Source organism: Amblyomma maculatum, chromosome 8 (genome assembly GCF_055883805.1).
Source record: "Amblyomma maculatum isolate TAMU_Amacu chromosome 8, ASM5588380v1, whole genome shotgun sequence".
Classification (NCBI taxonomy): Eukaryota; Metazoa; Arthropoda; class Arachnida; order Ixodida; family Ixodidae; genus Amblyomma; species Amblyomma maculatum.
In genome coordinates, this window is record NC_139351.1 from 121,541,184 (window position 1) to 121,545,987 (window position 4,804).

Consider the following 4,804-nt stretch of genomic DNA (forward strand, 5'->3'; position numbering starts at 1 on the left):
CAGTGGGGCAGCCCGCCACCACCGCCACCACCTCGGGAACGTCCTCTGGCGCGGTTGCCACCAATAGGGGCAGCCGACGAAGTCGCAGCTGAATGAGCAAACTGAGGGAACGAACTTTGAGGAAGGGTAGCGATAAAATGGGGACACTACTTCCATGCTAGCTGGCGGGCCCGAGCTTAAAAGAACAGAGGTGGGAGTGCTAACGTGAGAAAACTTTCGTGAGGCGGACAGTGTAAGGAATACACTATTCCTTTATGTGTGCTTGATGCTCCGAGTAGCCCGAAAGAGGCTGCGAAACGACAGCGGCCGCAATGGGGACGAATAATCATGAGAAAAATGGATGAAGTGCCGACGTCACATCTCATGGTGTGAACCCAAAAGGAGCACCAAGGTGACAATGCACTCAGCCCCAAGGAACGTTTATGAATGAAAGATGTAGAATTGGGCGTCAACACGTTTATGGACAGAAGACCCTCAGAGCAGAAAGGAATATGTGAAGTGAGAGTGCTGAAGGAAAAGCTGTCGCTGCTCAGTAGTTGCTGGTGACACCAAGCCCGTGTGTCCCGAATGGTTACGGCTATAATATGGTCTCGTATTTTTCATGAATGCCATTCTTGACGTAATGGTTGACCTCGCTGGCATGTCTTGCTTTATGTGTGAGGTCTCATAGTGGGAGCTCTGGGAGTATAACCATTCGATCATTTCGATTAATATTCCCACCAGCTTCCCTTGTACGAACTGAAGTTTGTGATGATTAGGTGCAGAGATTGAGGTTACGAATATAATATGTGCTGCATGTGCTCTACAAACACAATTTTCGCCGACGCAAAGCAAATTTTTCTGGTGACATTGCAAGGAAGGCTATTAATACTTCGAGTTGCGATGTAAGACCAGGCTTACATGCATTTTAATGTCAAGTATTTCTTTTGCACGGCGCATAAGTTACTGCGGCTGACAATCTCTAATCGACCCATTGGCGGTCATGACTGACATTTCTCCGGATTGCCGTCTTCGCTGTTTAACGATTATGGTTTGTCTTTGCCTCCTGCGCTGTCACAATGTGTACGTACCCTAAGTTTTATGTTCGGTTGTTGTCCCACTACTGTCGTTCCGTTGGCGGAAGCGGTTAATGACCTCTACAAGCTTCACACCGATTCAGTCTGGGCGACACAAGAGCTCCAAACTGTGAAGATATAATTTCGATTTTGGTGCATCGCACGTATCGGCTTTAGAGGTGTTAGTATTATACTGTGGCCCTAAAAATCCTGGGCCATACTGCAAGAAAATATAACCATTTGAAAGCACTGGCAAGCCACAGGCTTCTTCTCGGATGTACATAGTGCTTTCATTTCTTGCGACAAACTTTTTCACTTCGTCTTAAATTCCTGCAACAATATTTAAGCCTGCAGTCTTGCAAGGACTGTCGTCAAAGTAAGAGAGGAGTTAGTTCAAATTACTTACCAATAGACAAAACACTGTAGAGGGAATTTTGCTTTTATCAATTGAGCAGGATATCTATCCCTATCGTTTCTGAAATGCTTGGGTGCCGCTGTTCCTCTATTAATAATCCAACTGTGTAATTTTTATTTTATTTTTCAATTCCTAGGCGATGTCTGGACTAGCATGTTCCTATAGTGCCTAATTCGGTGGCGGAAACAATGCAAAGTAAACAGAGAATGAGCCACAAAAGAAGTGTCCGCATTCTCCTGTAGTTCAGTGCTGATGACCAAGTATATTGTACCAATAGGACAGACATTAACAGACCTGTCTTGACTGCTAGAGGTATGTATATATGTCTAGTGGCCTAGACAGGTCTCTCAATGAGGTATGTATAGACCGCTAGCTGCATATGTATTTGCAGCTTAGCAAGTTGTTCTTGAAACACGCGGTGGCCGCTGTAATATTTCGCTTCGTTTTCTATTTGATGGAGCAGCTCTGTTGCTCTAGACAAGCATTTGTAGAATGAAATTCGCTATAGCACTTCGTTCTTTGAGGGAATAAGTAAATTTGTATCTTTTTCTTTCCACGCGAATACAAAAAACTACTCCGTGGTGCTATTCAACAAGTAACCGGATGTTGCCGCATGCTTGGCCCACCCTGCCATAGTCAGTTCCTGGAAATTAGTGCGGTCCATTTGCAGTCAGGATCAGTGGTGCTGTGTAAGTACATGCCGATGTGCAGTATTACGTATACGCGCTATATGCGTACTTTCTGCCCTGTTGGTACTTACAGGGATTAAGCCCGCGTGAGGAGGTTGCCTAGCGTGGAGGTTGTCATTGAGACAGCTGTCTTTATAAGCAAGATAAGAGTCTGCGCGCTGTACACTCGCTTCGACCTATAAACGTGGCCCATTTTTTTTTTTTTTTCATGGATCATAGCTCAGTGTTGAAAGGTATTATAAGAGTTCTTCTGTTGCATACATTGCTAAAAAAGTTTAGACGGGAAAAATGAGCCCTGGAGCACATTACAAAATAAACTGATGAAACCTAATTACGACGTTGATGTACAGGAATAAACACTTACCGTACCGAAGGTGGCATCTAACAAAGCAGCTTACTCATAACTGTCGACGTTTACAGGCGGGGAAAAATGTAAAAAAAAAAAAAAAAGTCTCCGTCTATTAGTCGACAAAAGTAGTTTGCGCTTTTCTCCAGCCGGTTAGTTTGTAATCTTGTATATATGTGCAAGTTGTTAACGTGACCTGTTGGCATTTCAAAGACTACGTATTGTTTGCTACACCAGCACTAGTTATGTCTCATTTGTCACACCAGCAACAGTTATTTCAAAATCTTCAGGGCGTTCTGAAGCCACTGGATAAAAAGCATCGACATTTTTTTTTCTGATTTGCGAGCTCTGACGTCGCGAAAACGACGTCGGTGTTCCGCCAGCCTGATTTACTCGCACCAAATTCCGCTCAATATTGTTCTCATGTTGAAAGTGACTGCACTTAACCGTTGTTCATAGCTAGGGTGAAAAGCCTTTTTCGAAACAGGTCTGGGGTGATACACCAAAGTGATAGACGAAGGCACCCACAGAGAGTTTCCTTTGTATAAAAAAATCGTTTAAGAAGAGCTTGCGACGAGCTCTCAACACACGTCTGTGCTTCACAAAGTGCCAAATCACGGACGTGGGTCCGCGTATCGACTTGTGTCACGTGTGTTTTGAGTGCCTGTAAATGCTTATTTCTTCACAGAAGAATTAAACCTCCATTACACTGTGTCTTCTTTATTTCACTTGCACCCTGCTCACCCGATAGAGCATCCTCATCGTGCAAGATCGAGTATGTAATGCATGCTACTGGAGTTCGCATTTCAAAGTGACTGCATCTACGGAGATCGTCTTGTACCCCGCGCTCAGCTTGGAAACGTTTTGACGCCAGATGGTAAAGAAAACGTTAATGAGAACAACCTAATTTAGAGAATGATTGTACTCCTTTCGATATTCTGTCCTCCAGCTGTTTGTCACCTGTTGAGCCGAGACACACCCTCGTTACTTTTTAAGTGATGCTTATAATGTGAATGTTATAGAATCGAATAAAACCGATCACTGGATTATAGCGTCGCAGACTGATATTTTTTTTTCTTAAATTGTTTATTTATTTACGGAGTCATAATCCAGAAAGATCCACAACCTTGGCCACACTGGCGGCTGTGCACTGGACTTTCTTGTAGCTCGTTCCCAGCCTTGATCGTGGTTCCTTCTCTTGCCTTCGATGCCGCCTAATCTGTCCAGGCGGACGTATTGGTGCAATACTGACAGGGCGAGCACAATTAAAAGCTTTTGGTTTGGTTTGGTTTGGTTTTGTGGGGTTTAACGTCCCAAAGCAACTCAGGCTATGAGAGACGCCGTAGTGGAGGACTCCGGAAATTTCGACCACCTGGGGTTCTTTAACGTGCTCTGACATCGCACAGCACACAGATGCCTTGCTTTTCGCCTCCACCGAAAAGCTGCCGCCGAGGCCGGGATTCGATCCCGCGTCCTTGGGAACAGTAGTCGAGCGCCGTAACCACTGCGCCACCCCAGCGGGGTCTATTGAAAGCTTTTGTAAGCAATTCCGACATACAAGTGACTGTGGGCTTGACCGCTGGATTTGTTTGAGCTACAGTAGAGAACTATATGTGCAACAGCACGTTCACAAATTGGCAAAGATCATATAACTTCAAGTTATAGTGCCGTAAGACGTCACCACGATGTACTTCGTAGCAAGGACTAACTGCACTGAAAAGTATACTGGTCGGAGAAATACGTTATTTGGTTTCAGTATCGTTTCTGCTAATGAGGTGTTTCGCACGTAAACGCTTTAATATTTCACCATTTCACAATGTTCTCACGGCGACCACTGCGTGGTGGTACAAAAGCTCACCTTGCGTGGTTTGCCAAGACGGTTGTTTTTTCGGACGCCTAAAGAAAGTAACACTTTCTCCCAAAGGTACTTGGAACTGTGTTTTGCACAAAAGGGCCTGAATAACGACAGGTTTCTCTATCATAAGGTGAGCAATGAAAATCTGATGCGATGGAGAGATTTAGAAATGGCGCAATGTCTTCCGTCAACGACAGAATGAATTGTTTCTCCTCAGTCAAAAAGCCAACAGAACAGTCACAATAGAATGTCACAATAGAATTTCTGTGCAATGTTTGATGTTGAATTCCTATTGTGAACACATTTCTGTAGTAACATCAAAATTTTGTGTAGTCTCAACGGAAATGTACTAGCGCATCATCATCCTCCTCCTCCTCCTCAACCTGACTATACCCACTGCAGGGCGAAGGCCTCTTCCATATTCCTCCAATTAACCTGATCCTG